Here is a 23,770-nt window from a genome sequence, read left to right as displayed (position 1 = left end):
ATCGTCTAGTACTCAATTCTAATGGTGCTTTAGTGGCCCACCAGTATACAAGAAGATAGATTGCACTGTAAGGAAACTTCCTTGAAAAGTTGTACCTGGAGACCTGAATTTAATCTTATACCATCAATTTCATTCCAAAAAGTATGTAAAGTAATAGAATTGAGTATATTATTATACCTAAAAGTAATTATTCTTGGCCATAGTTAAGGTATCCCAAGAAGGGCAGATGTGAAAAAGCATGTATTTTTGTCTCAAACTGAGTATTGTTTTATTCCAGATGACAAGCTCCAAAAATCTATTTTAACTATTAGTACAGTACTCTTTTAAAAAATATCCTGGAAGTGAAAAGTAAATCTTATCTACATGATTACAGAAAATAAAATGGCGACAATTAATTTAACAAAGTGTTAAGTTGAATTAATCTTCTCAATTTAACGCTTTGAGGTAAGTTATTATTGTAAATAAGACCAGGGGAAATAAAAGAGCTAAAGGGTTTCCCCAAAGTTTACCAAACAAGATTCAAAACCAGAACTAATTAGACCCATAACTAGCAATGTAAGTACATAGAGCAAACAGCAGATAACACACCTGGGCAAGCAGCAGGGAACATACCCTGAAATCATCTTTGTAATTCATAATATAGAAATAATACAAAAAGCAATTAAAATCAGATGAACTTAAGTGTTAATCTGATAATTCAGCTTTTCCTGATGAAGGCATGCATGTCAAATTTTTGTACTTCTAAAACTTTGTGCTCTGGAACAAAGCTTCAGTTATCGTGCCCTATCTTTTGTCACTTTGGAACTATTAGCTTCTATCCTACTTCACTAAACCTGTTGCCTTAGCTGGGAAGATGTAGTAAGGGACAGAGTGTGGAAATATAGAAAGTGCAATGGATTTGGATCTAGAGCACTTGGGTTCAAGTTCTAGCTCCTTGAGTAACATTAATTTCTGAACCCTCAGGTTCTTCATTTTAAAATGAAAGAGTTAAAATATATGACCTCCAAAGTTCCTTCTACTTCTAAATTTATGACCCTGTAGTCCTATTCTTTTCTTCAATGGCTCTCTCTCAAGACAGAGATTATCAGATTCACCTTTTTGTCAAAATAGGCAGCAGAAATCAAGTCTAGAAGAAACATCTTCAGGGTTGAGTGAGGGAAAAGAAAGTCTACCCCAAATCAACTTTAATAATGCTGGAACAATAGAACTGACTGATGAATGGATGGATGAGAATGAGAAGCCAATCTTCTTTGGTCAAGGAATGTGGCACCTGATTAAGCCACATTACAAGATTATTTGCCCCCTACTTCTCTTTCCCCCTTTCTGCACCCCTGCCACCATTGTTTTCTTTCAATACCATTGACTATAACTTTTCCCCTTTTCCTCCTCCTTGGGCTTTCAAAAGAGAAATAAAGAAAATCCTAAATTATAGAAAATGTAAATTGAAGAGAAAAGGAACCACTGAACCATTCTTTCGAGTTTCGTTTCTGTTTCATGCTGTTTGTAAATGGGTGCTTAAAACTATTGTTTTTATTCTGAGAAAACGTAGCAAAAATGTGTCATTGTCCTTGCTAGGTCATATGAAGATAGATGCTTCATTTGCATTCAGATCAATATGGATGAACCTCTTAGCTGTTACAAAAAAAATGCATAAAATTTTAATCAACTTAAACTTAATCAACTTTTATTTGTCTTGCACCTATAGCAGATACAACCCAGCATTTGGTACTATTGTATAATTTTCAGATAATACACAGATAGTCCACAAAAAGAAAAAAAAAATAGATTGTTCTCAATTCCTCAATATGGTTTTCCCTTTCTCGCTTGACTTTTAGCTTCAAAGCTATTATTAAATACTCATCTATTTAAAAATTCCGAATAACCTTAGTCATAAAACCAGTGAAATATTTCAGTTGGAGAATTGAAGGTAATAAAACAGAGACTTGCCCAAACTGTCCTTTGTTGTAAATTATACCAGAGGTCTAGATTACGTCAGCCAAAGGTATTGATCACGTCGCTGAGGGGTTTATAACTACTATTGACTTGTCATCTGACCTGGGAGCAGAAACCAAGGAAAATTGCAAAAGCATATCTAAGATAATGAAAAGCTCATCATTAATACAACTTGTTATCCTGTCAAACAATTACTATTGTGTAGAGTTACAGATAAGTATTTAACAAATAAGAAGGACTTAGGAGACCCTGAGTCTAACTTCTTTTTCCACTATTGCATTATTATGGTGATGGTCTTCTTGATGCAATATAATAAACAAGTAATTTCTTCCATGATAGCAAAGTGTCAGTTAAGCAGAAAGGAAGATTAAAAAAAGTAGTTTATTATTCCAGATGCACCAAAAAAAAGTATGGTATTAAAAGAAACACCAGATGCTTATTTCAGATAAGAATTTTTGCCCAGATCTCAGCCTCAATGTAGAGGAATCTAGAGTGACACTTGGTCCCTGTTCAAGCCTATATAGATTGCACCCTATTCAAAAGAACAGTTATATATTCTGGAATTGAGATTGAATGCAAGAATCAGCCTTTAAATAAATACATACGCAGTTAAAATGCATACACTTAACACAAGCAAGGAAATTAAACTGAACTAATAATATCTCTTTGGACACAAGTTGCAAAGGACAATGTTCATGTATTTCAATACAACTCTTTTCTGGAAAAGGCTTTTGTCTTTGTGTATTCCCTTTTTCACTGTCCTGTGGGTGCATTCTTTGTACTACATGAGTTCCAGACTGGCACAGACATCTACTAATCCCTAGACTTCTTAGCTGTTACCAAAAAAATGCATAAAATTTTAATCAACTTAAAAAAAAATCTCTGGCATCCAAACGTGCCGAAACTGAATTTCTCAATGACTTCGCCAAGCAGTCAGTGTTCCTCATGAAGATTCCATCCTGGCTGCGGGAAGAGTGGGAGGGGACTGCTTGTGGATTGTGCCACTGCAGTTTCCTCCTCTTTGTCCTGGTCCAAATGGCTTGTACAAAGATGACAGATTTCACTTGCCCTTCCTAACTGCCCTTTTGAATCTGCCCCATTATATTGTGCATCATTTTGCTGTCACCCTCAGCTTTCCAAAGTCAGAAAAATATCAACATACAAGGGACTTTTCTCCATTAATACATTCTAATTTTACTTTAAAAAAAAAAAAAAAACTGTGTCCTTGTGTCATACGCTCTTTCCATTATGACCAACCCAGGGGTTTTCCCTTGGTAGTACTGTGACTCAACAACCACCATATTCATCAGCAGCGGCAGTCCCCATAAACAAGAACCAAATTCAGAGGTTTTATAAACTCTGGCCTCAAGAGCTTGCACTTTGCAAATCAGTCACATGGTTCCAACAGATTTATTTCTGAAACTCCAATTTAAAAAAAAAATCAGAAGAAGATATTCTAGTGTTACTGTGCTATTCCTTCTAGTAGTCCTAGTTAAATATTCCTGTAAAAAGCCAAATAATCAGAATTAGCTGCTTCAAGAGCCATTCTTTCTACAGATGCTCCTGAGGGGAGAGATAGCAAACCATCACCCCAAAATCCATTCCAGGAAATTACAATAGCAAAACTCTGGGTGTATGTATATATACATGAAAGTATTTTTCTAAATATAAAATGGGTTATTATAATTATTTTTATTATAATGATCTCATCCCAGAACATGTCTTAGGGAATTAATGACTGTCTGGAGGCTAATGCTTTAAGGGAATGCTTTAAGGAATTATCCTGGACTAATGAAACACTGCTGGTTTAGTAAACTAATATTTTAAATGCACAGGAAGTTAAAATTGGGGCTGACTCCATAAAGTCATTCTCCTCTATTCATGTGCTTCCCCACTCAGTAGAGAGGATAAAACAGGTCCATTCATAAAATGTGGCATATGCTGGCAATGTGATCTTACTCCTTTATTTATTCATCTAGGATTCAGAGAATGCAGATCCCTCTCTTTTTTGGGTACATTTCTATTGCTTGAGTAAACAGGACAACCCTTTTTCTGAGCAGCAGAATAATGTAAGTGTACTTCATTTCCAGTCAAATGACTTGAGTTCAAACCCTGGTTCTTACTAGTTACGTGAAATTGAACAAGTCTTTTCATGTCTCAGTTTCCTCCTCTCTAAAATAGGGATTATCAGACTTGTACTGCCTGCCACAGAGATTTAATGTGAAAAGAGTACTTGGTAAAATGTTATATAATTGTGAGTTGTTCTTGTTACAGACAAGTTGTTAGTACAATAACTCAGTGCTCCCATTCTACCTTAATCAGGAAATATGTTGATAATAGATCACATTTGCCTGCAGGGTAGTCAGTATTAGCCCTTCTTGCTACTTGACAAATTAAAACTATTTGACATTCCATCTGTGTATATCAAGCTATTGACTTCATGAAAGTCCTGTTATAGCATGGCTGTGGGATCTCAAAGTCTTTGCCTGAAAAATACAATCTTTAGCTGAACTAAGCTGGAAATACAGGCCTAAGAATGGATTATGAGGGGCAGCCTGGTGGCACCATAGTGCATCGAGTACTGAGCCCTGGAGTTCAAATCTGGCCTCAGACGCTTACTAGCTGTGTGATCCTGGACAAGTCACTTAACCCTGTTTGCCTCAGTCTTCTCATCTGTAAAATGGGTTGGGGAAAGAAATGGCAAACCACTTCAGTATCTTTGCCAAGAAAATCCCAAATGGGCTCAAGAAGAGTCAGACAAAAATGAAAAATGACTGAACAGTAATCCAACAAAAATGGACTATGGGTCTGTCTTTCAAGTGCCAACCCTGCTACATGCCAAGAGACTTCACCCCAGGAGATGGCCCACCAGCATAGGTAAAATCTTTGGGGAGGGGGGGGGGCAGGGGTGAGTAAGGCAGTTCAATAAGTCAAAGAGGAGTGGCAATCTGCATTAATGAAGGGGACCCCCGCATCATTAAAATCATGAGTCTTCCACCTCTTAGAACAGTGCCTGGCATATAATATGTGCTTAAATAAATGCCTGTTGACTCACAGGTTTTTTTAAGTATTATAGTATTTAGCTACTTGGGATGTCTTGTATTCTTTCTAAAAGCACATTAATGAATGGGCCCTTCTACTAACCTCAGTGGCTGAAAAGCATAACTTCCTTTAGGGTGCATATACTGAATTTCCTTAAAAGTTTTTATCAGCCTTAACACCTATCTAACAAATCATGTGATAAGACCTTAGCCTGCAAGGGCCAGGGTCTCACATTGCATCCTGGGCCATCTCTAGCTGTCCTGATGAATATCAGGTCACTTGGTCCAAATGGCTCAGGAGAAGACAGTAAGGTTGGTGACCTTGCACAGCCCTCCTTCACTCAAATCAAAGTCAACTGCAAGTCATGTCATCTTGATGTCAAGGCCCTCTTCAAGAACGAAGGACTAACACAATCTGTGAGTAGCAGTTCCTCTCCTCTCTTTTTACCTTGGGGTTTACTGGCTACATTTCTTGTTCGAGGATCAAGCCTTAAACCCAATTCACTTTGGAGCTCATAGACTGAACAAGTTCCCACTCACCTAGTACAGAGTGAATGTAATTACTAAATAGTAATTGTTTCTCTTTTGCCCAGGAACCCTGAGGGTCTTCCCCTCCCAGTTTGATTTCTTTTTTTTTTTTATTAAAGGGGTCATCTCTTGAGTAACTACTTAAAGAAGGCTATTCATTGAATGGGTGTATCTCACTCAAAGTGGGAATGTGTTAAGACCTTAGCCTGAAAGGGCCAAGGTCTCACACTGAATCCGGAGTCATCTCCAATCGTCCTGATGAATATCAGACCACTGGACACAGATGGCTCAGGAGAAGAAAGTGAGGCTGGTGACCTTGCACAGCCCTCCCTCACTCAAATAAAAGTCAATTGCAAGTCACGTCATCATCTTGATGTCATGGTCCTCTTTGAGAACTAAGGACAAACACAACAACAACCAACAACAACTAAAAAATTATGGCCTATAATTGGATGTGTATCAAGTTAATATGTCAGATAATTACTGACTGTTAATGTTAATGTTAACATACAGTTAATACCAGAAATTTTACCATGTGGTAAACTAGAAAGAGCTGGTTGTGGAGTCCAAGGATCTGAGGCCTAATCCTAACTCAGTTATTTATTACTGAGTATTTAACCTCTTTTATATCTCTGGGCCTCTCCCTTTTATATCTCTGGGCCTCAGTTTCCTTGTCTATAAAATGGATGCAAAGGCCTCTGAGATCTTTACCATCTGTAACTATAATTAATCTATGTACCATAGTAACTAGGTAGCTATTTTTCTATATAACTGGAAGCTCTATACCTGTTGTTGATGAGTCATTTTTCAATTGTGTCCAACTCTTTGTGATCCTATTTGGGATTTTCTTGACATAGATACTGTTGTGATTCATCATTTTTTTCTCCAGCCAATTTTACAGATGAGGAAACTGAGGCAAACAGGATTAAGTGATTTGCCCAGAGTCACACAGCTAGTAAGGATTTGAACTCGGGAAGTTGAGTCTTTCTGACTCCAGGTCCAGCACTCTGTCCTCCTAACTGGACCTGTAATAGGTGGTAACCCTCAGTGTGGGGCATGATCTTCAGTGGAAGGAGTATAATTTTTCAAGCCTTGCCAGAGACGTATAAAGTCTCTTGTCATGATTCTAAGTCTAACTACATCTTTAATGTATCTTTATATTTAACACATCTTTAACTACATCTTTATATTTCAAATAGATTTTGATAACATTTTAGATAAAGCATTTTTTTAACATTAACATTAAAGAATAATAAATAAGGATTTTTATTGAGGGGAAAAAAATTTCATCAGCAAAGTGCTGCACTTCAGGTCAGGAAGATTTGAGTTCATATCATTTCGACACAGGTATGTTCATCCCAAATCTACTAACCATAGACAAAGAAAAAGAATCTGATCACAAATTCTGATTATTCGATAGTTTAGAATGTGTAACAAAGAGAAGCTAGGTGGTGCAGTGGATAAAATACTGACCCTGGAGTCAGGAAGACCAGAATTCATACCTCGTCTCAGGTGCTTACTAGCTGTGTGACCGAGGCAAGACATTTAATTTCTATTTACCTCAGTTTCTTCAGTTGTCAAATGGCAACAACCTTGAGGCCAGATTTGAACTCTGGTCTTCCTGACTCCTAAGATAAAATATATAAAAGCACTTTGTAAGCAGCAAAGCACTATACAAATATGGAATACTATTATTTTTCATTAAAACATGCTCCCTTCTCCTTCAAAACTCTGCATAAAGCTTTTTCTAACCTGAACACCTAGTTTCACTTACAGGTAGCTTCTATATTACACAGAGATGTGTCTAGGAAAATCTAGGAAAATGTGATTTCATCTGGGTAGGAAACTCCCAGTATCAGAACTCCCTCCAACAAAGCAAATAGCAAGCTGCCTATGACTTAAAGAGGTAAGTCAGAGGATTGTAGATTTAGAACTGAAAGCAACATCAGAGACTCTTCTAGTCCTATTTCCTCTTTTTACAGATTAAGAAATTGAGACCCAGAGAGGTAAGCTGACTTGCCCAAGTGTAGTTCAGTGATTTGCCCAGAGCCACAAAGCCAGTAGTGTCAGACACTAGCAATCAGTCATTTGGAAGCTAAACCCAGCACTCTAACCATGGTACCACACTACCTCACTGTTAGAATCATAAAATCCAAGAATTTTGGAGTTTAGACTTCAGTAATCATATTCTAATCAGTTCCAGTTATGAATGAGGGAGAAAATGGAATTGAAAAGATTTTTCCTAAGGTTCTCTTAGCTAACCATCTATTAATATGGATTTTCCTTACCATAAGCCTATAGTATAATGGAAAGAACACTGAGATTGGAGTAAGAGAACTGGTTTCCAATCTCATTTCTGTCAATTATTATATATGTGACTTTGGGTAAGTCAGTTCTTCTCTCTAGACCTCCATTTCCTTGTCTGTAAACTGAGGGAACTAAAGTAAATGGACTTTCCAATGCTAAATCTGTGAGCCAACTCTTTTGTGGAAGCAAGGGCCAGTATAGGGCACTATTCACTTTTACTCTTTTCTGTTACCTGTCTTCATAGTGCCCAGCACAGGGTTCACTCCATGGAACAATGTTTGTGACCACTTGCCTGCTAAATAGTTCAAGGTTTATGGATGAAGTCCTGCCCTTTCTCAAAGATAAACACCAAGAAGACCTGAGGGGGCCACCCTGTACTAACACAAGCACTGTTGCGCTTGGGTCTAGGGAGGTTAGTGTTTTTCCAACATTATAAATTACCCTTTGTTCAGTCCAGCCGCTGAATTCATTTTATTTTCCAAAATCTACTCTGCCAGGTTTCCTTGATTTAATTGTGTCTTTTTTATCTGCTGACAATGGAAAGCTGAAGAAAATGGCCTTTCGGAGGAAACGAAATATTACCAAGAAAAACAGGCATTCTCACACTGTATGAGATGGCCTTTTAGCACATTCTGATCTAAACAAAAAATCCCTGCTCTTTTAAATAGTAAGGCTTTGCCAGCTGCTCTGAGATGAGGGCTATAAGTCTAAAAAAAATGAAAGGCAGAGTTCTTAACCACTGGAGATGGGCCTGGGCACTGTTTTCTCAATTTATCTCCAGTTTTGCCAGAAACAAGTAGTCAGAGTTATATCTGCAAAGAAGAGTGGGGATAATTATTCAGAATAATTCAAGCAAGAAATACTTTCTCAGCATTATCTTAATTATCTGAAGAGTTGAGATAAAAGCATTTGGGAGGAAAGGAAGAAGAAAGAATTATTTGTATAGTTCTTCCCCTCCCCCAATCTCCCAGCATTGGCAGACACCATCCCCCATGCCAGGACCAGATTCCTCTGCCCTGAATTTCTACATATTCACCTGTAGAAATCCTCTTCCTTCAAAGCCTAGCTCAGACACCTCCTTCATGATCATTCCCTTCATAATCAGTCATGTCCAACTCTTCATGACCCCATTTGGGGTTTTCTTGACAGATACTGAAGTGGTTTGCCATTTCCTTCTCCAGTTCATTTTATAGATGAAGGAACTGAGACAAACAAGGCTAAGTGATTTGCCCAGGGTCACACAGGTAGTATGTATCTGAGGTCAGATCTGAACTTAGGAAGATGACTCTTCCTATCTCCAGGCCTAGCACTCTATCCACTATGTCCTCTAGCTGCCCTGTGTTCACTCCCAGAAGTGATCTCTTGCTGTTCCACTCTCTCATACTATTTTCCTTGGCCACTTCTGAGTATTTAATCATATTTTAACTTACACAGGATGACCCTGCCAATCTCCTGCTCAAAAATGTTCAGTGGTTCCCTATTGCCTTCTCCTTCAGCCAGAGGCCCTCCATAATCTGACTCCAACCTACCTTCCCAGGCATTTTTAGTGATTACAGCTAATACTCCAAATTCTGCAATCCATCTTCCAACCCCAGGCAGTCTTTTAAGGCTTTCAAGATACATCTCTGTGTAATACAAAAGCTACCTGTAAATGAAACTAGGGTTGGAATGTGCCCCTTCTTTATTTCTTCCTCTCAAAAAAACTTGTCCTCTTTCAAGGCTCAGCCTAAGTATCACCTCCTCAAAGAAGCTTTCTCTGATCACCTTGAGTTGTTGGAGCTCACACTTTCCTTCAATTACTTATCTATGTATATGCTTTATCCTTGCAGAGGAAGTCAGTTTCTTGAAGGCAAGAGCAGTCTAATTTATTTTTTTTGACTTTATGAACTCAACACTTGGCATAGATAGTATTTGGCACTCTGAGAGCAACGTCTCCCTTGCAGCCTAGGCTAGGTTTTTTTTTTCTTAAAAGGTATAGAATACATTAAATGAGAATTAATTGGATGAGCAGACTAAGGTTCAGGTTACTAGCATAGCTTTCTGGTCTAAGCACAAAAGCAGGACCACAAAGAAATAAAACGAGGTAAGAGTTTCTCCTCCTTCAGGCTGTTGGCCAGCAGACCAACAAGGCCAATACAGAAGCTGGGGAGCTGTGAATAACTAAGTACTTCACTGCTATGGCTAATTAAACCTCCTTTTATTAACTGTTGGATGGCATATGAGTGTCTCATTTCATTCCGATTTCAAACATGAAGAACCAGACTGGCTTGAGTCTGGCTGAGTCAACAGCAGCACTTTGTAAATGTGTCTTGTATTGAAATATAATTTTTGATATATCTTATTGAAAACTGCCTGGGCATAGATTTTGTCATTTATTTCTTATGCATATGTCATAGCACAATACTTTGCACTCAGTAAATATTTAACAAATATTTATTAAATTGAATGATGCACTTCATTTGACTAGGTTAGCCCTGGCTTTAATCACAGAAGAGGAAACTGAGGCCTAAAAATAGCTCACTTGAAGAGGAATACTAGTTGAACCAATAATGAAAAAATAAAATAGGGGAAGATTCCAGAATACCCCCTTTCTTCCTTAACCATATGTCAATATATCATATCTTTCCTTTAGCCCAATCCATCTAAGCCTCAACTAGAAGACCCAAGACCAGAAGTTAACAAATTCTTATGAGCGCCAAAAGTTTTCTTTCTTCCTACCAAAGAAACCAACTTCATACAATTTAAAGGTTTACCTTTAGCTTGATTTTTAATTCTTCCTGTGCCCTGTTTATTTAGAAAACATCTAATCTTATTTACACATAGCTGACAAACTTTTGAGCGTCTAAGTAGGTTCCTACAAATGTCTAAAAAGAAAATAATGTAATGGCCCACAATGAATCTAATCTATTGTGCATGTGTGTTTGTCCTTCGTTGCCAAAGAAGACCATGCCATCAGAGAAATAATGACAGGACTTGCACTTGATTTTGTTTTGAGTGAAGGAGGGTTGTGCAGGTCACCAGCCTCACTGCTCCTCCAGAGCCATCTGAATCCAACAACCAGATGTTCATCAGGATGACTGGAGATGACCCAGGATGAGGCAATTGGGGTTAAATGACTTGCCCAAGGTCACACAGCTAGTGAGTGTCAAGTGTCTGAGGTGAGATTTGAACTCAGGTCCTCCTGACTCCTGCACTGGTGCTCTATCCACTGCACCACCTAGCTGCCCTAAATAATTGTATAACATTTAACACAATACCTGACACATAGTAAGTACTATGTTGTTACTCAGTCATTTTCCAGTCTTATCTGACTCTTCATAATCCCATTTGGGGTTTTTTTTGGCAAAGATACTAGAGAGGGTTACTTCTCCAGCTGATTTTACAGAAGAGGAAACTGAGGTAAATAGGGTTAAGTGACTTGTCCAGGATGGCACAGCTAATAAGTATCTGAGGCCAGATTTGAACTGGGCAAGATGAGTGCTTTTGACTAGGCCTGGTGTTCTATCCACTGTGCCACCTAGCTGCCCATATAAGTGCCAGATACTATTATTTCAATGAGTTCTCTAATAGTGGAATAATTAGATTATAGGCTTTGTTGTATTGACAGTGCTTTATACAGTGATCAGTATATAGCAGGCACTTAATTGTCTTACTGAGTGTTGCATAATACTAAACTTTGAGCCACCTTCAAAGCCAAAAGGACCTAGGTTGAAGCCCACCTCTGATACAAATCTCACTGGATAATCTAAATCACTTAAACTCTCAGTGCCTTAAGCAACTCTCCAAAACCCTAAGTAGCAGATACAGTGTCAATCTGCATTAGTAGAGGAAATTTCCTCACCAGAAGCTGCCTGGGCCAGTGAAATCCCAGGTCCATTCTCTGTATATTTACTAAATCATCATTCCATTACACTGTGAGCTCCTGGAGGACAAGCACTATCTTTTGCCTTTTTTTGTTTCCCTGAACACTCAACAAGGTGCCTGGCAATTGGGAGGTGCTTAATAAATAATGATTTATAATTCAATAATCATTCAATAGCAATAACTCAAAAATAATTCAGTATTAGTAAGTCTGAACTCTATGTATTTAATAATTCAGTATATAAGTAATAATAATAACTAACATTTATAAAGCACTTGCTACGTGCCAGGTATTGGGCTATATACTTTACGATAATTAGCTCATTTGAATGTAAGTTCTTTGAAGACAGAAAGCTGTTTGTGGTTTCTATCTTTGCATCCCTCATACACAGGCACAGGGCCTGACACTTCATGGATATTCAAAAAATTTTGTTGATATTACACATACATACACATATATACATATATTATAATATAATACATACGTATACATATATAAATATATGTATATATAAAATATGCATATATAAAAATGTATTCATTTAAGTGGGCATATATACACACACTTTAATATGTTAATGTATGTACATATATATATGATATATACCTAGGTATAAATGTAAAAATGCTCACATAAAATAAGCGTTTGATTATTTATTCTTAGTCCTGATTTGTGATTTCATTATTGGGGCAGCTAGACAGTGCAATGAATAGAGCAGGATAAGGCCTGGAGACAGGAAGATATGAGTTAAAATCGAGATTTTGACACTTCCTACTGTAACCCTAGGCAAGTCACTTAAATACCTATATGACTCAGTTTCTTCAGCTGTAAAATGGGGATCACAATAGCACCTACTTCCTAGGGTTGTTGTGAGGATCATATGAAACAATAATTGTAAGGCACTTAACATAGTTCCTGGTATGTAATAAGTCCTATATAAACATTATCTATTATTTTTCATTTCATTATTTTGAAGAATTCGTTATTGTAATCTGCCTTGTAAGGCATATTGAAAACTATTTTGTAACTTAGAGAGCTGTCTCATGCACTAAGAAGCTAGGTGCTTTGTCTGTGACCACACAGCAAGCATATATCAAAGACTGGTTTCAAATCTAGGTGTTTCTGACTCCAAGGTTGACCTTCCATCCACTGTACCATGCTAACTCTCTAGTATTTCTAAGAAATAAATAAATGATAACTGTTTTCCTCTGGATCTGGTAAGAAGCATGCCTGTGTATATCTTGTGTTTATTACTTGGAGCTAGATTTGTTTCAGTTATCCACTGTTTCCACTTTGCCATGGTTCCTCACATATATTTTCAGTCATTTAATAAGGAACAATGTCCCTGGGCAGGTCACTTAACCTCAATTAAGGAACAAGAAATTTTTAAGGACCTACTATGTTCCAGGTAGGAATTGTGCCATGTGCTGGGGATATAAAGATAGAAATGAAATGATTCTTCTCCTCAAGGAACTTATAGTCTGTCAGAGATGTAGTGTATAACATATGTGAGTGTATACTGAAAATTGGGGGAAATGCTATTATTGGGCCCATCAGAAAAGGCTGCATATAAGAGGAGGCACTCAGCCTAAACTCTGAAGGAAGCCAGGAATTCCAAGAGGCAATAGTGAGAGTACATTTAAGGCAAAGGTTGAAGATTTAATACATTCAATCAATCAGAATTTATTAAGCACCTACCTATTTTTTAAGCAATCTGGTGGTGGGATGTAGGATTTGTGAAGAAGAATTATAAATAATAAGCCTGGAGAGTTAGATTGGAGCCAGGTTGTGAAAGGTTTTAAACGCCAAAGGGAGAAACCTGCATTTAGTAGCAGAGGCAATGAGCAGGCATGCGGCTTAGGAAGCAGGAGCGTGCCGTGGTCACTACCACATTTCAGGAATATTACTTGGCAGCTGTGTAGAAGATGGATTGAAGGGATGTTTTCTGTCTCTAAAAAGTAAACATTACAAAAAATGAAGAGAGCTTTTGGGGGTAGGGGAATTGTTTCTCCTTTTGCATTTTTCTTTTTGGTCACAAGCATGCAGACCAACAATTCATATGCATTATAGCATATAGCATTAGAGATGATGGGCCAAGGGATTTGATTGGGGTCAAACAGCGTGTGTGTGTGTGTCTGTGTGTGTCTGTGTCTGTGTGTGTGTATGTGTGTGTGTGTGTGTGTGTGTGTGTGTGTGTGTGTGTGTCTGTGTCTGTGAAGGACAGAATCTTAGACCAGTTTGTCCTGAGCTGTAGGCCAGCTCTCTCTCCATAGTACAGAACCACAAAAACACCAGCATACAAGAAAGGCCCAGGGAATCAAAGAAAAGCAGGCAATGGTCATCTTGCCCTGCTGCTCTGTGATTAGTAACAGTGTTTGATGGCACAAATATGTGCAACCATAAATGTCTCTCCTTTACTTCCCTACCCTATCATTGTTTCTTTAGAATGAATGAAGCCTGTTCTATCCATTATATCCACCAACATTTGATCTCCCCATGGACTGAAGTTAAAAATTAATTACTCTTCCAACATATTGATTACATGACTGTAAAAGTAAAAACAAAAGTCAAGAGCGATGGAGGGTGACCCTTTGTTTAGAGAACATGTTTGCTTTCCAAAGCAAGTAATTAAAAGTTCGCAGAACTCTGCATGCTAACAGGTCAGCAACGCAAAGCAAGGGCACCATCTAGTGTCCGTAGCGATGCATTTCAATATCTACCCAGCCTCTAGCTTTGCTGAATAAGGGAAATTACTCAGATTTAGAGCTAACTGGAAGGGACACAGAGGTTATTTAGTCATATGAGGATTAGCTCTTAGGTCTTAGCGACGAAACACACCTAGATCACCTAGCCTGACCCCTTCATTTTATAGATGAGGAAACTGAGTCCAGACAAGGTTGAGTCATTTGTCCAACATCGTGAAGGTAGTTATGGGAGATTTAAACCAGAGATGTCAAACTCAAATAGAAATGAGGGGCGCTAAACCATATATAAGGATTCCTATGGGCTGCATATTAACTCAGAAAGCTACATGGCTTTATATGTATATATATGCACACATATATATGCACATATATATACATATATACTGTATTGTGTACATATGTGTGTATATATACTGTATATATTATGTATTTATATGCGGTATATATATATACTAATATACAAAAATCAAATTAAAATTACATTTTAATCTGGTAACGGTTACTCATTTAATATCTCTGATTTAAACCCAGACCTTTAGACTACAAATCTAATGCTCTTTGCCCCTTCCTTTACATACAAGAAAACTGGGGCCCAGAGAGTGCCTTGCACAAGATCTCACAGTAAGAAGTGCAGCCACCAGGGGCTAGATGCCCACCTGTAGACCTGGGGGTGGGGATAGGGCTGAAGCAGGTGGATGGGCTAAGCTGATTAGGTGTCTGCATTGTCCAGAAACAATATGATGAAACCCCAGGAACCAAGGGTTACCAGACTGCCTAAGGGGGAGCAATCAGTTCTGGTCAGAAACCAAAAGGGTCAAAGTTCCTATACTATTTAGTGTTTGAATTGGCCCAGTGAACGTCTGCCATCTTTTTAGTCTGAGTGAGACAAGGAGAACGAATCTCAAGAAAAAAAATCAAAGTACAACTGAGACTCAAACCTTGGCCCTCTGATGCCAATTCCAATGTTCTTTCCATTGTACTGAGCAAGCTTCCTCATCTATAAATCACCAGCATAAGACCTGAATATAAAAACCAAATTCTTACCTGGACTCGGCTTCCTGCCCTTGGACTACAGATCCAAGTTCAGAACTAACCAAACTGTCATTTTTAATTTACAAACAAGTATGAGGTCCTGAGAATATGATAAATTCATGCAATTAAATGTCATTGTTTTCTGCTTGAAAGTGAATGGGATTCCTTACCTAGCTGCACTGCTCTGGGACTTCTCTGGCTGACTTGGCTAACCTTTCCTAACTTTTCTGGAAGCTAAATATTTGTCAACTCATCACTCCCTTCTGCCTCTCTGATTGGAGGGGGAGAGCCATGAACTCAGCCTCCATCTAAGGAAAGAGCACAACTTTAAATATCTTCTCATTTCTCACTTGGTTTCACTACTTGGGGGGGGGGGGGTCTGTTCTGACTGATTTCTCTACCATATCCCCTTTGTCAGGTATTTCCTCCTCCTTACTCCCCTACTTCTCTCTCTACGCCAACATTTCAGATTCCTTTTGTGAATTGTCACCCTCCCCCCCCAATAGACTATAAGCTCCTTGAGAGCAGAGACTGTCCCTCTTTGTTCATATTTTTATCCCCAATGTTTAGCACAGTGCCTGGCGCATAGTAGGTGCTTAATAAATGTTTATTGACTAACTGACTTGAACCAGATCTATGATTTCATCTGTGTAAGAAACTCTCTCTACCAGTAAAGCTGTCACCTAGGCTGCGAATGATAGTCTCAGAGAATGAGCCAGCACACTGTCTTGGTTAAGGTTACCTAGGACTTTTTTATTTTTCTTAAATGCAATGCCCACAGCACAATGTAAAAAAAAAAGCAGAACAGCCAAAAATAAGCCTATCCTTTGAGAAAAGCCAAGACATAAAACGATTTGGTCAAATTTCTTTTCTTTAATAGACATAGAGTATGTTCTTACTTACCTTGGTCAACCAGTTCTGTAATAGAGAGAGGAAGACAGCCCCTACTTTGATTCCCAGAACAAGTAATGGAAATTACCTAATCACCCTGAGATATACAATAGAAAATATCCAGTGTAAAATCACATTCATATTATTCAAAATAATGTTTTTACTACCCCTGGACAGTAGAAATGAGGATGGAGGATGGAAAGTCCTAGATAGAAGGTCCAAGAATAAAGTTGTGTTGGGACCTGAATGTGGACAGCATGACTGGAGGCCAACCCTTGGGTCCATTCTCTTCTGGGGCTTCAATCTGCATCCTCTGGGCTCTAGGACTATTACAAGAAATATTCTCATATCTGATGTTGTGAACAACAGAGACTTTCCTGGTTCTACTTTGCCTGGGTTTAGTCTCCACTGCAGCACAAGGCAAATCTGTCATGATCCGAAGTGGCAAATGGAGCTCAGGGAAGCTCACTTTTATGGTGAATTTGGTCAATCAAGTTTTTTTCTAACGTAATCATTGGACAAGGTTGTTTGAACCAATATAGGAATATATTGACTTCATATTTCAGGATCTAGACAACCTGACCAGTACAAATAACCATTTGGTAAAGTTGATTGTTTTGTTGTTTTTCAGTTATGTCCAACTCTTCATGACTCCATTTGGGGTTTTCTTGGCAAAGATACTCCGTGGTTTGCCATTTCCTTCTCTAGTTCATTTTACATGGTGAAATGGAGGAAAATAGGATTAAGGTATTTGCCCAACTAGTAAGTGTTGAGGCAGATTTGAACTCAGGAAAATGAGTCTTCCTGACTCCAGGCTCAGCCTATCCACTGCATCACCTAGCTGCTCTATTGTTAAGGTTAAACCAATATTATTTTCACAAGCATCTGGTTATAAGAACTTTATACTCAAGCTGCTTACATGCTTATATGCTTGGAGTGGGTATGCTTATTACAAATTCAAGATAGAGTCACTCACATCAAAGGAGCTTCTATGAGAGGCATTAAGAGATTAAGTGACCTGAGCAGGGCCACACAGTCAGTACATGTCACATGTAGGATTTGGGTCCAGGTCTTAATGATGCTTATTCAAGCTCTCTAACCACTAGAATGGTACTTCCCTTGTAACCTTCCCAAAATGGTCTCCTACATTATTTTTTGGTAAAAAGTTAATCCCATCATAACTTTGGATTTCGATCCTTCCTTTTCATTCCAGAGGCTTTGCAAACTTATATCAACCTTATTAAAATTGAATTCATGAAGTTTTACAAATTAACAGATATCATGGGAGGGGTTTTGATCTGTTGTTAACATTTTCTGCAGTTAAACTTCATTGTTCTGGAGGTGGCTCATATATCAGAGCACTGCCTTTGGTGGACATTAAAATTCACTTTATTTCACATCGCTAATACTGCCCAGTTGCCAGGAAGCACGCTTCTGACATTATAGGAGGCAATTCGTACTAACCTAATAACTCAAAACTATTGTCACTGGTAACTTAAAGTGACTCTCCTCCAGGAGAGAGAGTGTCTAAGGTCAAAGTTGTAAATCTCACCACAGGAAGATCCAAGATTATAATCTTTGCAGGATTGCTGCAAATTCCTTTCTGCTGAGGAGAATCACATTTCAAAGAGTTATATAACACATCCTGCCTATGCTAATCTAAAACCTATAGGAAGTTAAAACTAAGCAGATAGGGTTTAAATAGCATCAAACACTGTAACTCAACAGCTAACCCCAAATCAGTTTCTTAGCCTAACTTCTAAAACTTCTATTTTAACCTCCACGTTTTGCTAGATACCTAGAGTTAAGGTTACTTTGAAAACTAAAAAGTAGATCATTGGCAGCAAGTTTTTATGAACTCAAAAAACCTAATTATTCTCCCTATCTCCCAAGAAAGAGGAAAAGGCAAAACTGGCATGTTTAACTGTAGATTAGAGATCCAGACCTGGGAATTTAAACTGAGAGCAACTCTTTGAACTTATTATCAGCCCACTTGTTTATTGCAGGTGCAAATGAGGTCAACATCATAGTGTGGGTCCTCAAAGGAGAGACTTGCAGGGACAGTAAGCAAAAGTATCAGTAAACCTATCATCTCTACTAGTCAGGGGAAAATATTTCCAAGCATATGGTCTATGGATGGTGGCTCCATCTTTAGGTACAAAGGCTGGCATTGTATTATTATTTGCATTCTGCGTACTCCAAAGGGTATCTAGAATGTATGCTCTTGCCAAATTCCTATGAGACAAGTAGGAAGTAAGCTTCATTTTTTCCCCATTTTACAGAGACTAAACCATAAAATATAGGATGTTTCCAGTGTCTTGGACTTATGGATCAATTACCAGCTACATCAAATTGGTCCACAGTCCAAGGACAGGGATTTATCCAAAATGAGTGGTTTGGAAATTAAGGGTTCTGATGGTATACTGGAAGGCCTTTCTAGAATGGAGGAATATGGCAGTAACTATTTTCTTCTCTGTGGTGCCAGATTCCTGTAGGTTTTTTTGGCAATTTGGGTCAAAAGAGTAGTAAAAAAACAATTGCAATTTACATTCAGAGGATCATAGGTCATAGACTTAGAAGTGGGACATACCTTTAAGGTCATCTAATATAATAATAACAGTAACAATCATATTAGCTAGCATTTGTGCAGCACTTCAAGGTTTACAATGTGTTTTACAAATGTATCATTTTACCCTCACAATAGTGCTGGGATGTAGGTTCTATTATTATTCCCAATTAACAAATGAGGAAACTATCAGACAGAGATTACGTAACTTTCTCAAGATCACGCAGCTATTAAGTTAACAGTGGCTAGATTTGAATTCAGTTCTTTCTGATTCCAGATCACATCAAAAATACTATTCAGTGACCCACCTAGCTACCTAGTCCAACCCTCATTTTACAAATGAGGAATCTAAGGTCAAAAGGAGTTAATTGACTTGCACAAAAACATTCAGGTAGCAGAGGAAGGTTTTGAACACAGATTCCCTGATGCCAGATCTGTATATGACAACGCTCTCTAAAATTCTTGACCATCTAAAGAAAACCGTTCCAACTAAGCCTATATGATAATGCAAAGGAAAAAGTTTCCTCTCCACTGTCTCCTCTATTACTCTTTCCTTCTCTAAAATTTTTTTTTGTTTTTAGGATGTTCAGGTTTGGTGGAAGACAAAATTGACAGCTCTAGGAAGAATAAATGAAATAGAGAGCAAGAAAGTGAAAAAAACAAGAAAAAAAGCAAGCAGGTAAAAAAAGAAATGAAGGAAGGAAGGAAGGAAGGAAGGAAGGAAGGAAGGAAGGAAGGAAGGAAGGAAGAAGCCCTAATCTAATAAACTGTTAGTTGATAAAGTCACAGTGTTACTTCTTTCATTTGCATTTTAAGAGACTGAAAAGCTTTTAAGAACCAAAGGAATTTCTCTCTACTGATGAAATTTCAGATACTATAAGAAGTGTTAGGAAATATATTTCTCATCAAGCAGAATTTCCTGCCTGCATATGCACACACTCACATACACACACACACACACACACACACACACACACACACACACACACACACACACACACACACACACACACACACCTAAAGAGCCATATCACTAGACCACTCAATATTCTTGCTGAGAAATCTGACCTCACATGCATAACAACTATGGAAAAGTCAGCAATCATACATTTAAACATGGAAGCAACCCTCCCTTTACAGGTGAGGAAACTGAGGCCCAGAGAAATTCACTTGCCCAGGCTCACACAGCTGGTAAATGTCTTTCTAATTCTAAGTCCAACCCATGAGCACTACACTATGAAGCCTCTTATAAAGAAGCATATGTATGCTGTGTGTTGGAGATAGTTGTGATGTAACAGAAAGAATGTTGACTCTGATGTTAGGAGGCCATGTTGGCAGTCCTGGTTTTGCCATTCAATTAGCCCTACAGTCTTAACTACTCTGAGCCTCAGTTTTAAAATCTATAAAATGGGGATAATAACATCTATTCCACACACCTTGAACAGTTGTTGTGAGGAGCAGTAAAATAATGTACAAATATCAGTATAAGATGCTGCTATAATAACAATAGACTTACCCAAAACAAAAATAGCGATAAACACATAGACCTGAGAACCAAATAGTAGAGGAGAAAAATGAGAAAACTTTGAGAGAGAACCCTAAAGACAACATTTTAAGAGAGGTACATAAGGACAGAAAAAGATAGGAAAACTTGAGTTCAAATTGAGCCTTAGATACTCACCACCTGTGTGACCCTGGGTAAGTCACTTAATTTCTGTTTACCTTAATCCACTGGAAAAGGAAATGGCAAGTCACTCCAGTATCTTTGCCAAGAAAACCCTATGAACAGTATGGCCCATGGGGCATGAAGAGTCAGAAGTGATTGAACAATAGCATAAGGACAGAATCATAAAAACAAGGTTCAAATTTCAATTCTGTCCATGCATTTAGCCTTCTGAAGCCTCAGTATCCTTTTCCATAATGAGGCTATTGATAATAGCTAGCATTTATACTTTAGGTTTGCAAGGTGCTTTCCACATATTTTCTCATTTTGATCCTCATTACAACATTGCGAGGTAAGTATTATTATTAATCTTGTTTTATGGATGAGAAAGTTGAGGTTCATCCCCCATTCATAATGCAAAATAAGAGACTGAAGCAAATTTTCAATCTAAGACCATCTGGAAGGTCTACAGGAAGGATCTATCTTACTGGGCTGGATGCAGAGCCATCATGGACAGAGCCAAACCAGGCCTTAAGGGACTGAATTGCTGGCAGTTGCAGTAGTTTCCAGACTTCTCAACCCACAAATGCCAAACAGCTTAGGTCAGTGGGAAGGGTCTCTCACCTGACTGAGAGGAGAGCCTGGTCCAGCCCCAGTCCTAACCTGCCCTGGCCTTGGCCCCAGGGTGGTGGCAGAGACTGATAAAGTTGCTTCTGGAGCCCTCCATTTAACAAAGAGCCCAAAGGTCAAGTGACTGGCTAGGAAGATGAGGAAACAGGGAAGAAAAAAACAGACTATAGATTCTTACATTCTGATGAAAAGATATTTTCTTACATCACTGATGATGAGGAAAATCAAGGATGCAACCAGAAGAAGACAATAAAGTTGAGACTCCTGCATTCAAAGCCTCTAAGAAAAATATGAATTGGTCTCAGGCCATGGAAGAGCTCAAAAAGGATTTTGAAAATCAAGTAAGAGAAACAGAAGAAAAATTGGGAAGAGAAATGAGAGTGATGCAAGAAAATCATGAAAAACAAGTCATGGAAAACCTCCATGCTGAATCATTCTATGAGATTATTATCTATATTTTTGTACAACTTTTCAATAGACAATTTATCCAACACACTAGATGTCTTCCTCTACTCCTTTAACTACATTGCAAGTACTAATACTCAGACATCTTACTGATTCTTGTCTACTATATAAAACTAGCCCCTTCTTTTCATTTCAATAATATCTTTTATGACACTTCTCGTGTGTTAGTCATCTTGGTAACTAACCAACAGATCTTTCCATTGTCCTTTAGGTTACTTGTCATTTTAATTCTTCCGAGGTCATGCTGTTCCATTGTTCCCAGTCACCTAACTACAGAGAATAGTGGCATCAAGTAAACTTATTTTTCTATGGCACCAGGGAAGAATTGGGAATCATTTAAATCACTGCAATTCACCAAATATAATCCTACTCAAGGGAGTCAGCAAGATTTAGTGGATAGAGAGAAAAAAAGATCCCAGAACAAAATTATGTTGTCTATATCCTGTAAATATACATATCCCCTGACGTGTTACATATTATCTTTCCCAATATCATGTAAGTTCCCTGAGAGCAGGGAATGCTGTATTTCCACCTTTATATCCAAGTGCCCAGTATAGTTCCTGGCACACAGTACCTGACTGATACACACTTGTTGATTGGTCAGTCAAAAGTCATCTAAGACACTATATAAAAAGAAAGTCATTATACTGCAGCTTCTTCAAAAAAAAAAAACAAACATCTGTAGTCATGGAAATTGTATTCTCTAGGAACCCTGGAAAGACTTTGAGAATAGGAGTTTCTCTACCAGTAGTTCTCTAAATGAGTGAAATCACAGAACCCTGTAACACAGTAAATGCTACAGAAATGTTATCACTATTGGTATATTATATTATAATAATTATACCATAATATACCATGATTATATACACATATTATTTGCTGGGTAAGTCACTTAACCTATATGTGACATATGATATGATATATGATGATATTATTTATTATATAATTTTGCATCATATGTTATATATTTTTATGTATTATATAATATACAATTTTATATTATGCTATTACATTGATGATGCATATATTAATTTGTTGTTATATATCATATATTCTTATTCCTCTAATGAGCCTATATCCCAAAGAGAGCAAAGAAAGAGGCAAAGAGCCAAATATATATGTATATATGTGTGTGTGTATATATATATATATATATATATATATATATATATATATATATATATATATATAAGCCATATATATATGCATACACATAAAAATATCTATAGTGGCTCCTTTTACACTGGCAAAGGATTGCAAACTAAAGGGATGCCCATCAACTGGCTTAATAATATAATGGAATACTACTGTGCCATAAGAAGTAAGAGTAATAATAAGAACAGTTTACCTTTATGTAGCACTTTGAAGTTTCCAAAGTGCTGTATAAATACCTCACTTTATCCTACAACAACAAAGATCGTAGCTTACATTTCCATATATTTTTGCAGCTCTAATACACTTTCATTTCCTGAGTTGTCCTGGGCTCAGGTGCCCTGAGATCAGGTACCCTGATAACACTCTTTTTGTTTTCTTTTTTTTTATAAAAGTAAACTTCAGAATTTGGTTATTGGTGCTCCTTGTTGGTTTGTTGTCCCCTCTCTGGACTGGGTCCTCCATCACTAGCTTAGATTTGGGGAAGAAGACAAGAATAACTGATATTCATAAAGCATTTTAAAGTTTTCAAGGTGCTCTAGATAATTATGTCCCTTGAGCTTCACAGTAAACCTCTGAGGTAGGGAACAGCACTCTTGAATGATTATTATCCCCATTTTATAGGAAAGAAAATTGAGGTAAGTAGAGGTTAAGTGACTTACCCAGCAAATAAGTGTCTATGATGTTGTTGTTGAGTTATTTCAGTTGTGTCCAATTCTTTGTGACTCTATCTGGGGTTTCTTGGCAAAGATACTGAAATGATTTCCCATTTCCTTTTCCAGGGCACTTTACAGATGAAGAACTAAGGCAAACAGGATTAAATGACTTGCCCAGGGTCACACAGTCAGTAAGTGTCTAAGGCTGGAACCGAATTCGTAAAGATGAGCTTTCCTGATTTCAAGTCCAGTGCTCTATCCATTGTGCTGCCCAGCTGCTGTACATGATATTGCTGAAACTGAAAAGACAAAAAAGGGA

Source organism: Notamacropus eugenii, chromosome 3 (genome assembly GCF_028372415.1).
Source record: "Notamacropus eugenii isolate mMacEug1 chromosome 3, mMacEug1.pri_v2, whole genome shotgun sequence".
NCBI classification, from domain to species: Eukaryota; Metazoa; Chordata; class Mammalia; order Diprotodontia; family Macropodidae; genus Notamacropus; species Notamacropus eugenii.
Note: the sequence above shows the minus strand (reverse complement) of the source record.